The 13,407-nt window shown below is 39.1% G+C and overlaps 1 long non-coding RNA gene across 1 annotated transcript in view; it reads right to left on the bottom strand.

Annotated features, from left to right (window-relative positions):
- Positions 1-1,666: 1,666 nt before the first annotated feature.
- LOC115948152 overlaps positions 1,667-13,407 on the bottom strand; it is a 27,249-nt gene continuing 15,508 nt past the window's right edge. The window contains exon 3 of the long non-coding RNA XR_004082006.1: positions 1,667-2,993. This is a non-coding gene — a long non-coding RNA (uncharacterized LOC115948152). The remainder of the gene's footprint in view (positions 2,994-13,407) is intronic.

The following is a 13,407-nucleotide window of genomic DNA, read 5'->3' as shown; positions in this document are numbered from 1 at the left end:
TTCTTTCTTCAGACCAAGGAAGAAAAGGTAGTATAATTTCTACTGAATCTTGGAATACTTTCTTTGTACTAGCACATATTTTCTTTTTCTAAAAATACAACATATATCCAACATTAAAGCTTGTTTTAAAATAGAAACTAAGCTGGCAACACTCACTAAAACCACATATCCAAACCAATTCCTTTGCATCTGCTTTTATTTCTTGGACTTCTTCAACCTTCCTCAGATTTCAGCTCTGTGTACCAAGTAAGCAAGAATTTTGCGAAGGATGAAGCTATCAACCTGCAGGAACAGGCAGAGTTCATCAGGAATGTTCTTAGCACAGCACCAACACAAAGTCCCTGCGTACAGACAGCTCCAGCACACAAATCACAGTTCACCTCCACAGTTATTGTTTGACTGGTATCCCTAACTAGTAGCCAGCCTATTCCTGACACTGTCACATGATCACAGTGTGAAGCAGCATGTTACGGACTTTGTGTCTGGGTGAGCTTTCCTAATGTGCCTGAGGAAAGAGCCATCTTTGGAAAGGAGGTAAAACTGAACCCAGTAACCTGGAGCCACGAGAAGGAGGTGTACAGCTCCAGAGCTAACCATGACTGGCCTCCGTGCATGTGGCTGGCTGAAAAGGGGCCAAAACCAGCTCTGCCACAAGCACAGCAGTCCCACAACACCAGAACATTGTTCCCAAGGGAAGATGGGTGATCACAGCAGGCACTTGGTGGGGACTGGTCTGTGAAGCAGAGGGAAGATTTGGACCTGAGACAGAATTCCTCCTAAAGTCAGCAGTGCATGTACTCCTCACGCTCAACATACCAGGACATAAATCCTTTAGGCACCTCATAGAAAACCAGAAAAAGATCTCTCCAAGCAACTGCATTTCAGATATCAACTTTAGGCCCTTGTTTTTCTGCTTTGTTCTCCTCCAGTTAGTTAAACAAAGAGATGTAGAAAAACCAAGGAGAGAAATACGAGCAGCTGAAAAAGAAAAGTGTACTCATGATTGTACAATAGGTTGCTAGTATTTACAAAATTCTGTGTATTCATATTCAATATTTTCCATATGAAGATCATCACTTAGTATTAATGCTGAAGCCGTAAGGAGGATAGGGCCCCTCTTCCAATAAACAATTTGCAGATACAAGGAAAAGTACAATCCCTGCCCTGAGGACCTTGGAAATAATATCCTGCTTGTGTAAGTTGAAATAGAAATGTGTTTATTTTTACTTCAGTAAGTGCTTAACACAAAATAACTAAACCAAAACTATTATTTCAAAAGGATTTAGAATAATATTTTAATTATCTCAATGTTTATAGAATTGAAAAAGCAGAAACTACTAATAATGACAGTCTCAAATACTTGTATTTTTTCTTTGGAAAATCCAGAGACTGATATAATGATATGCACTTGTAGAAAAGAAAGCAGTTGGACAGATGAGCTCTTCCATTATAGGATTTGGCCAAGAGAAGAGCAAACAAATCAGCATTCTCTTCAGGGCAATTTACACCTATTGGTCTCCAGAAATTTATACTGTTGAGGAAATTTGGGAGTTTTACTATGCCAAGTCAGAAAACACTGCAAGTTATTTATGAGACCAGCAAAGAAACAGTAACCACATAAAAGAGCATATAATATTTTATTCAGTTATGTAGAAATACAGAATATAAAAAGTAACACAGAAAAAGAGCAAGATCCAGAAAATAAGTATTGTGGGAACTCACATTCTCTCAGATAATTTTTACCAATATGAATGCTGAGAAGCATCCATCCTTCATTGTCTGTCAAGATAGACTACATATGGCCCTGGAGAAATGTTATCACACTGTGTGGTTCTCTTATCAACAGAATATCTGTGACATGCACAGAATGAGGACCTAAAGGTTTGTTCTTAAGTTACTACATCCCCCTCCCTGCCACCCCCATAACACAGACCAGCATGAATAAAGCACATTGAGGAAGAGATTCAAGACAAGTGCACATTTGTTGAAAAAAATAAAAGTGTTTTTTCATAGAACCATTTAGGCTGAACAAGACCTTCAAGTGTGTATGTACAGACTGAGGAATGAGACTGAAAAGCAGTGCCACATGAAGGGAGCTGGGGGTCCTGGTCAATGGCAAGTTGATCATGAGTCAGCAGGGTCCTGGCAGCCAGGAAGACCAAGAGTGTCCTGGGGTGCATCAAGCACAGCATCACCAGCCGGGCAAAGGAGGGGATTGTCCTGCTCTGCTCTGCAGCCTCACCTTGAGTGCTGGGGGAGTTTTGGGCGCCACAATAGAAGTGAAATAGAAAACTATCAGAGAATGTCCAAAAGAGGGCAACAAAGGTGGTGAAGGACATTGAGGAGAAGCTCTATGCGGAGCATCTAAGGTCACTTGGTCTGTTCAGCTTAAAGAAAAGGGGAAACCTCATTGCAGTTACAACTTCTTTGTAAGGAGAAGAGGAGAGGCGGACACTGATCTCTTCTCTGTGATGATCCAAGACAGAACCCAAGAGAATGGCCTGAAGTTGTGTCAGGGGAGGTTTAGATTGGATATTGGATATTAGATTGGATATTGGATAAAAGGTTCCTCACCCAGAGGGTGGTTGGGCACTGGAACAGGATTCCCAGGGAAATGGTCACAGCACCAAGCCTGAAAAAGTTCCACGAAAGTTTGGACAATACTCTTGGGCACAAGGTGTGACTCTTGGGGATGGTGCTGTGTAGGGAGTCAGACTTGATGATCCTTGTGGATGCCTTCCAATTCAGCTTATTCTGTGATTCGGTGATTCCAACCTTTGACCAGTCACCACTTTGTCAACTAGACCATAGCACTCAGTGCTGTGACCAATTGTTGCTTTAACACCTCCAGGGATGGTGACTCCAACACATCCTTGTGCAGCCTGTTCCAATGCTTGACAGCCTTCTTTGTGAAAAAATCCTTCCTGATGTCCAACCTGAATCTTCCCTGGCACTGCTTTGAGGCTTTCTCCGCTTGCCTTGTTGTGAGTTGCCTGGGAGAAGAGAAAAATATTTGGAAAATGCTGCAAAATGGACAGCACAGAATAGCATGTGTGAGACGAGTACGAAGTGGAGGCAGGACCACCCCATGAAGGGAACTGCTGGCCTCCCCAGAAGTGGTCCATGGGCTCCCTCTTTTCCTTGCTGTGCTCCTCTACTGCTGCGAGCAGACCAGTCTTGCATGCACGGGATTTGCTCTCATGCCTGTCATCCAGGGCCTTTGCTGGATCACCCATCCCATGGAGGAACTCCAGCACAGACACCATAAAGAAAAGCTGAAAGAAAAAAAGACTCAGAAGAGAAAGGAGCACAGAAAGGAGAGGAAATCACTGTTTTAATCTACACCACATGTACAACATGGCTGAGCTACAAGCTCTAGGGAGTCATAACTCTGAATGTCCTGACTTATGTGTGTTTAAAATCTGAACTGTTGCACTACAACATGGGGTGGGTTTTTACACATTTAATTTAATTTTTTTCTTTGGGGAAAAAGAAAGTATGCTTTACTGTACAGTCAAAGAAACACCATGACAGACAGTCAAATAAATATCATCCTCCCATTTATTTGCATGATTAAGCCATCAGACAGTCAAGTAAATGGAATGGATTGCATTTATTTGAATAACCTCCAAAGTATTTTGGGCACATAAATAAAATAGGGACGGCAAGTCGTAGCCCTTAATTTTTCCATTGTTAAAACAGTGCAACTCTAGAATAACTCCTCTGAAAAAAAGGTAAAATCAATGTAAAAACCAAACTAATATACATCTGAAAACCACTCACTCTGCTTTTCCCATCCTCCCCCTACACAAAGAGGTTTTTATTTAAGAGTACTTTAATTTGTTATGAAGGGCAATATGCAACTATGAGTCTAGACAAGGTTCAGTGCTGTAGTGGTTAACCAGATACTAAACCCCAGATAGTATAGTGTCCATACATTCTTGTTCTGTAAGAATCAGGAAGCTCTTCTCATAACTGCAAGACATTCTCTTTTTCTAAAGCACATAAAATCTGCATTGTGTGTCGTGGTTTCCACATCCACAGAAGACCAAGAGGACAGCATTGGTAGAGCAGAACACTCAGTGTGAAATACCTGAAACCCACAGTACTCACATTTAAAGGATTTTTTTCTTGCTTTTTCCTTGGGGGTTGTTTCAGAGACTTCTAGACTAACTCTAGATTGGTCCCATAGACTAAATGCCCTATTGTGGCTGGAGTCCATTGGATGAGCTCTGAGAGTCTATACTCCAATTTAGTTTCACCCAACGGCATCTAGCACATGTGTCCCAAAACCATCCCACAAAGAGAAGCAAGGAACAGTCAGTAGGGACAATTGGGAGTGTCATTTTCAAGTGCAATCCTTATTCGCCCTGAAATATCAACATTGGCATGCACTGTGAAGGAGAGGAAAGATAACTTAAGCTCACAAACTATGCCTTCTGTATTCTCAAAGTAAAAGAATAAGCCCTAGAAAAAGCACACAGTTCTCACTACTTCCACAGCAAGGACAGATTAATGCATCTATAGCTGAGAAAGCTTCAAGAAAAAATTTTGGAAATGCTTCCAAGGAAGTGCATATGAATTCAGATATTATAGTCCTTTATGACTCAGAGCCTGGTATGAAGTTTAGTCATGTGCCTGGAGACGACCAAAAACATTTTAGTATCCAGAAGCATCCAAATACCAAAAGAATCCTATTTTTACCACCCAAAACAATAGTTTCATTCAACAATGGTGAGAAACATGAACTGAGTTTTGGTTTAAATCAATAGTGAAGGCCATTCAGTACAATATTACAAATTGCAAAATTGGAAGAAGTGTGAAATGACCCAAAGTGATGATTATAAAGCAAAGTAACATTATTAAAAAGTTATATCAAGCTAAGGAAAATGTTCTTTAAGTTTTTTGTGCTGTCCTAAGCCTTATTTTCCTTATGGGTAGGCTAATGATCAAGGCCATGAAAACAGCAAAAGTTATACTTTCCAGACCTGGTGAAACCTGGTGATTTAAATTGGAAGCACTAACAACTTCAGGAAACTCCTGTAGGAGCTGGGTATTCTGGTTTGTATCCTGCAATACCCCAGTATGACATCATATCTTTTAGCAGATGAAGTGCATCCCACCAGCACCTCAGTGGACATGTCCACATTGTGCTTAGCTCCTTGACAATCTCCCAGGCAGAGGTCACCTGTCTACATTACTTTCCAGTTTTCCTTTGAAGGAAATTAGCTAGCTCTGTTCACATCAAAGCAGGAGGGCAGCTCTGTGGGTAGCTCACTAGCAACTCTTCCCAAAAGACAGCACAGACCAGCCTACACTCTGTGGGTCCTGCTCAGTGTAGTCCTCCAACACCATTGCAAATAAACCACATTCCATTCTGTCATATTCCACAGCCTATACCCCATACCCTGCAGCATATACCTTAAGATTAATATAATGAAATCTCCACTCTAGAAGACCGAAATACAACACACATGTTACACTTCGATCAGAAAAACATATAAAAAATAGCAACTTGTAAGGTCACTCTGTGAAGCTCAGAAAACTCATACACTATGAACGTGACCAGTCTGTTTCAGAGGACAGTAGCCCTGTAAAGCATGGATGTTACCATCCTGCACCAGGTGGTCTGTGGGCCAGGCATCACAGTCTTCAGCAGACACATTTTACAGCATGAATGTACTGGGTGAATTTTAGTTTCTTTACAGGAAACTCCTGGATAGAAGTTAAGTGAGGAGAGCTTGATAGACTGCGCCCTTCTTGAGTCTGGTATGCCAGTGGAGGGAAGTGAAAAGTGTTTGGTGGTAATATCACCAAGTGTACAGTGCAAAGAACAGACAGCAGAGTCACTTCCAGAAATGGTAGCACAGCTTCCCAGGGAAGCAAGAGACATAATTGTCAGTGGACCATTTCTGTAGCCCCTTGACCTGGAAGACTATAAAGAGGAACTCCTATAAAGGTCTCCTATGGAGAGGTGATATGTCAAAGTCTAGCAAGCCAAGCAAGATGGCAGGACAGTAATTCCAGTGCAAGGTGAATATAAATTCTCACCTGTGGTACCAGGGTACCAGCCTGGAAGCCTGTGAATACAGGGTGAGAAATACTGCTTTCCCATGGCACTCAGGAAGCTTGCACCCATCATGTTTAACTGGTGCCTTTTGTGTGATCTCTTAGATATTTCAACTTTGACAGAATAAGCAGTCTAGTAAAGAGATTAAATCAAATGTCTGTCTGTATTTCCACTGAGGACTACTCTAGATTAAACCCATTATAATTAAGAATAAAATTTCAATCCTAAATCAGTGGAACTTCAGCCTGAGTAAGGATGTACTCCAAGCTACACTGCCATGCACGCTTATGGATTCAAAGTGAAAGATGCTGTGAAAATAAGAGTGTTTTTTGGCAAGAAAGGAAATTAAACTATGTTGAAAATATCTAAAGCAATACATTTTATCCTAGTAACAAACCTTAATTACTCTATCACATTATCAGAAGGGATTTCATTAATCTCTCTGAAGTAAATTGTATCAGTCATCCAAAAGAAGTTTTAATGATCAATCTAAGAATGAAGTGAACCAAGCCATAACTTCTCAGGATTCCTTGTAACGACTCACAGAATATGAGCTGCTAGTAACACGTGAGCTGTGAACTTGATATACAGGCTGCTACTTTGAAAGCATCTGAAATTCAGTAGACATTGATTCAAGTGCACTTCTAAAAAGATGTTTGCAGCTTCCTGCTGAAGAAGCAAAAAATCAGTTGCCAAGATGAAAAGTCAAGGGAGGGCCAAATGCAAAAAGCACAAGAAAACCTTTTGGTACAAAATCTTTAAAACCCAGTACTGTTGTTCACTACAAAATTAAGGCTTGAAGTAGCCAGTATATGTACATTTGTTTAACTTTACCAGCATGAACTTGCAATCAGTTAAGCAGATTCCCTGTGGCAAGCTGTGAGTGAGCTTTGCACAGTGGGGCACTGACTTGAGTCTCTCTCCTTTAGTATCAATTTTCATGAAGTGTATAAGACCTTAATAGTTTTGGGACCTTTAATCCTCAGTCAAATTTGGTTAAAATTGGCTGCCAGTTCAGAAATTATTAGAGGATTGTTAGACAAGCACATGAAAGGATAGAGGAACAAAAGAGCAGTAGAATCAAGTAATTTCTTTCCTTACAGAGTTTGAAATAAAAGGGGCACATTGAAAGTAGGCTGTGAATCAAGGAAAAAGTTCATAATGGTGTTCTTCTTTGATCATCAAGAGTCTTCCAAAGATGATGGTAGAAATGTCATCATCTGAAACCTTTCAAACGTCATTTGTCAAAAATTTTATGAATAAATAATAAATTACCCTGTAGAAAAAGCTTTTTTACAATGAATAATTAAGTATTTTCAGTAGAATTGATAAACTATATACAAAAATGGTTCTTTGTCATGCCCTTCTTCAGGTGAGCAAATATATATGCATATGTAACATACAGAAATTTATAAAGGTATGGGACTGTCTTTAAATTTAAATCTTCACTAAGTCTTCTTATGATATTAAAAAAATATCACTAAATCAGAAAGGAAACCCATAAGGCATTAAAAATGACACTATGTATGCTAGTCCACAAATCTGTCCCAGCTGAGCTATATACTAAACCATCATTTCAGAGAAGTATAATGAAAATAATTGGATTTACTTGGCATTTTTGTCTGAATGACTCACCCTCAAATTCAGCCTGGGTGTCTGTTTCTATGCCCTTTGTTATCAATCATTCTAAGGAAAAACAATCTTAACTATCTCCTCAAAGCACATGGATAATTTATTGAAAAAAATGCACCCAGGAAGTTAGTAAAAATCTCTTAACTAGTACAGTTTTCTTCTTATGTTTGTTGTATGTACATTTACAAACTAAACCTCAGGCAGTTTACTTAGTCTCTCTGTCAGTATTTAACAAACTATTTTCCTCATGAAAAACACAGTTCAAATTAGTTTCTCCTTGGCATACATACTGTTAAACATAATTTTTGCAGAAATACCTCACTTAAGAATAGGAGTTGTATTTTATTTCACAGACCTAACTTCAGCAGTCTTCAACTGATCTGAGCCCCACAGCACTCATGGACATATGGTGATGAGATTTGGTAATGTAAATGCAACATTCATTATAGGGTCACTGGATGGAAGGTGGTGTTAAGATTCTGGGATCAAAAAAGCTAAAGTATGATCATGCAGTTTATTGCAAAAAGGCTCAGAAACATGCTCTGGTATGCACACCCACAGAGCCATACATACTGCTTACATTCAGCAAATATTGCCTCTCTTTAAAAAGAGAGACAAAAAAAAAGCTCTTGAATGTCATATTCACACATCAGTTCTGATTTTCACAATTTTATTTTTATATTCAGCTTTTTATTAACATCAAGAGCAAAAAGAGAAAGCAGCAATAGTACAGCAGAATAAAGGAAATCCCAGTCAACAGCTCACTGGTAAGCAAGTAAGAACATCTGCACTTTCAGCAAAAGGTTAGATTGCAGTGCAAGGTTGTGGGGTTTCTATGTACTCACCTTAGTAGTAGCTACATGTAGGACAGGTACTATTGCTTAAATTAATGGAGTAGCTAAAAGATCAAATTTAAAAGTCTAAAATTGATCTTAAATTCTTATCGGAAGTTAGTAGATAAAAAATTTGTCTTTCGAAATGTTAACATCCTATTGAGGTCCTACAGGAAGTCAATAGGCACCACACATTTTCAGCATCTTTAAAAAGAATTGGAAATTTAATTATAAGCCATGCACAGATCCACAAGGCAAAAGTCTAATCCTGGTCAAGTCAGTTGTAACCTCCAGCTTTCAAACCTTCCCATTGATGGGAACATGGTCAAGGTTTCACCAGCAGTTTAAAAGAGGTTTCATGAGTTATTGGAGCCATATCTTTCTGCCAAGCTTTAAAATCAAACCAACTTTTTGGAATTCAGAGCTTGCTCTGAATTCCAAAAAGTTGGTTTGATTTTAAAGCTTGACAGAAAGCTGCATGCAAACACAGAAACTGTCACTGAGAAGGTGACAGAAGGGCTCTACCCCAGGCCCCAGTACAGGCACACTTTTCCCATGTCTGTCTGCATGGGCCAGGCACCAGGGTCAACATGCTTTTGTACAGGCAGCAAGTGATTTCCTTCTCTCCTGGCAGCCCCTCGTAAGAGCTATCAAGTGATCAATGGATGACAGAAGGAATCCTGCTTGTGAACTGTGCCAGACTTCTGACAACAACGTTTAACTACGCGCTAAAAGTAAAGTTTAGGCAGTATGGGGACTTAGCTACAGCACGTGTTAAAAAATGAATCTTCCCATCCATACTGCCTACAGGACCACTAAAAAGATTTCTTTTTTCAGTGGAGATGATGAAAATTCACCAAAGTTTGCAATTTTGCTATGCACATTTGGCACACTGCATTATGGTACTTGCAGTCTAAGACCCCAGAGAACTGCTTGGTTTTGCAACTCTTCCTTTAGGAACAACTCACAGCAGCATCACAGATTTTCTTCTTTCCAATTACAGTCCTGCATGGATGCGCTGACATGAGGAACATTCAATAATCAAGATCTGCAGTACCAAGCCACAGAGATCACACAGATGACAGCAGAAAAACTGGATTATTGATGCCTCCTTTGAACAATACAATGTAAAATGAAATATAGATTAAAATAATGTGGAAAATAAAATTATTTTACTTGCAAACAGTATTAAAAGCTGTCATTTCAGCCACATATTCCACATCTTTAGTAACCCAGTTATGATTCAAACAATTCTTACTGCATTCCCTGCGCATCAGTGAATGAAATTACTCAACCCACTAATTATTTGGTTACCATTCTGTGACATGAATAATTCTAAAACTAAGCTCCTAAGAACTACTTCCTCCACTTTAAAGGCAAAATTCTGATTGGCATGCAGGAAGATCTGACAGATTAGTCAATGGGGGCAGCTAATCAATTACTTGACTTTTTGTCTTACTGAAAAAATTCCCAAAGTTACAGCTAAAATTGGTTTAACATGAATACACCTGCAGTGAAATTTTTCTCCTCCTTGCTCAATGGTATTATCAGAAAACACATGTCTAAAAATCTCTTTTTGAGAGAGGTTACACTAATGGTGTCAAACTCAGAATGCTGTGACACATTAAACAGGGTTTCAGAGATGGCCACTACTTCCCAAGCTTAGGTCCTGAGGTTTCATTGAAATTCAGTCATTTGGTGTTCTTTTGTTGCTAAAGCCCACCATGATGATTGTGCCAACAACCTTATTAATCACCAAGGTGATTAGAACACTTAAAACTCAGAAGGAATGAATGAAAGCTGATCTCACTGCTCTTCCATACTTCCACAGGTAAGTTGTACCTACATTGTACTTGAAGCATACAAGAGACGTTTTACAATTTGCCATAAGTTCAAAGTCACATTCCTACAATCTCTGAGGAGAGGGCAGGTTTGGATTTGGCTTTGGAAAATATTAGCCTATTCCATGATATATACTGACCTGAAAAGAAGAAATATGGCACCTCTGAATATGTGTGCCAAGACAAAGGGTTTTTAAAATTAGATGAAAAATAAATCTGAAAGATGCTTTTTTCTACTATTATACTTCAGGAAGGTTCTGTAAGATATCTGCTCTCAGCCTTGTGCTAAACAGCTGGAATTCTCTGGAGGACAAGATTCTCATCTCCCTGATGCTCCTACAATCTAGATCTACTGCATTACCTCTGAGCTCTGAAAGGCTTTCTGCAATACTGGCAAGTGCTTCCTATACAAAATATTTCTGTTGTTCTACAAGGAGAACTGTGAATTTCTAAATCAACATTTTGGATTGTTATAATCGATCTGTATTTGTCACACTGCATTTCTATTTACTATGTTTGCGTTCAGTGGCAAAATCAAATCTAAGGAACATTAAAGGAAAAAATGATCAATCAATCAAATGATGAAAAAAGAATGGCCACAGAATTACATCTCTAGCATGATCAGAGCAAAAGGTATTTCCTGTAGTAATTTCATTTTGCACTCCCTTCTCTCAATTTAGGAGACAATTTCTTCTTTCTATATGACTTGAAATACATCAAGATCATTTTAATCCTTAATTAACCTATCCTGAAGTTAGCTATTCCTTGTTTGCAACAGATACAAAGATCTGCAGGAACAGGACTTTCCTTTGTATAATTTTGTCAATGAAAACTGTTACACTTGAGCCCATGGATTTAAATGCGCATTAATCTGTCTTGTTCACACTCATTCAGTGAGTAGTTCCATTACAATTAATGAGGCAGATAATATCTTGATCCAGATCCTACAACTCTCTTAATTTCAGCACAACTAATACAAATAGGATGACACATGAGCTATCAGCAGTGAAATCAAAATACAAATACACTGAATTGTATTCCAAGCTACTCTGATGATTAAAACCTGGAAAAGTGAATTTTTCGTGAACTGAGAAGTCTTGTTGTTTATAGGCCACCTCATTGAATCATCCCTTATTTTCAAGTCTGCATGAAACTGCCTAAACAGTTCTGTTCCTAATCTTTAGAAGCATACTGATTTATGGAGGGACAGAATAGCTAATAACACACATGCAAATATGAAGACACCTTGTAAGACATTCTACTGGCGGTGTCAACGAACCCCACTATCTACAAAGTGTTCTGCTTTGGGCAGTTTCATGTGAGTTTCTGTTCTCAAGCAGGTAGTCAGTCTACTGGCTTTTCTATGAAAATCAGATATTTCTTCCATTTATGTCAACATTTAAGTCAATCAGCTCAAACATTTTCATTAAGGAATATCATTAAATATTGTACCTATATAAACAGTCCAACGTTTCAAAATCTATACCCTTTTATCCTTAGGCAGGACAAAGCAACACATAGATGAAAAAAAAAATTAATTTCCAGAACAGCAATAGCTAGAGCCAGACAGTTTTTGTCCAAGCTCAGAGTTTATAGTTATTGAATACATGTTCATTTTATTTGTAGTAACAGCTCTGATTTCTACACACATTTTGCCAATCAGAGGACAAGCATTTTCTTCTGAGTAACTAATCATGCCTCCAAGGGCCTGTGTTAGCAACACAGACATCCTTTTAAGGCAATAGAAAACACCACCTTTGCTATAGCTTTGACCTAAACCCAAAAGAGCAAGGCCCTTGGGGTCATGATTTCAAGCAGCACTGCCCATACCTTTCCTCTCAGTCACGCATTAGATCATTACTTCACCACTATGGGAAAAGAAGTATGAGCAAGTTCACTTCTACTTTCATATTTCTCATGAGTTCAGCAGTTCCTAAAGTCGGATACTTAGAAAGGTCTTGTTGCAGACTGATTATAGGCTGGGTGCCAGAAAGATCAAGTAAGGTATTTTAAGCTTCATCAACCATATGGATGTGCCTTGTCTTTTTAGAGGCTGTATTTTTCCCTGAGGATTTTCAACATTTTAAAGTTCTGCTATTTAGATTTTTTAATAATTTCAGATAAATTTAGGATGACTGAGACTCAGCACAGAAGTCCACAAAACAGACAGTAATTTTCCAAGAGTGCTAGGTTCTTGGATGTTAAATTAATTTACCTTGTGTGGGTATATATTCATAGAATGGGTGAGGTTGGAAGGGAACCCAGTGGGTCATCTGGTACAACCTGCCAGTTCAAGCAGGGTCATCTAAGAACACATGGCACAGGATTATGTCCAGATGTTCTTGAAGGAGACTCCACAATCTCTCTGTTGGAGAGAGGGCAAATCTCAGTATGTGGTCACCTGCACAGTAAAGAAGTTCTTCCTCAAGTTCAGGTGGGACTTCCTGTGCATCAATTTCTGCCCATTGCCTCTTGTCCTACTGCTTGGCTCCACTGAGAAGAGTCTGGATCTATCTTTGGACATCCTGCCTTCAGATACTTGTAGACATTTATGATGTCCCCTCTCAATCACTTCTTCTCAAGGCTGAATAGGCCCCTGTATTTAAGCCTCTCCTCATAAGAGCTCCAGATTCTTAATCATCTTTGTAGCCCTCAGCTGGACCAGCTCCAGGACCTCCATGTCTCACCTGTAATGAGGAGCCCAGAACTGGACACGATACTTCAGATGCTCAGCTCACTAGGGCTGAGTAGAGGGGCACATTTTCAACTGTAGATACATTAGGTAGCAATTAATAATAAGTGTTTAAGGTTTGTTGCACTTGATTAGCTGCAGTCAAATATTTCTTGAACAGGAAAAGCTGATTTTGTCTTTGTGTCTCAGGGCTGAACATCAACTCTCCTGCCCCTTAACAAACACACATTTTGAAATCAGATCTTCAAGTCCTCCCTTTGTACTTGTCTTTGTTTTCTGTTGGGTTAGAGACTCTTGTATTGCTCTACATTTTTGCCACTAGTTACATACCTGATGATC

This window comes from Geospiza fortis, unplaced genomic scaffold, assembly GCF_000277835.1.
Source record: "Geospiza fortis unplaced genomic scaffold, GeoFor_1.0 scaffold200, whole genome shotgun sequence".
Lineage (NCBI taxonomy): Eukaryota > Metazoa > Chordata > Aves > Passeriformes > Thraupidae > Geospiza > Geospiza fortis.
This window is presented reverse-complemented; position numbering and strand designations above follow the sequence as displayed.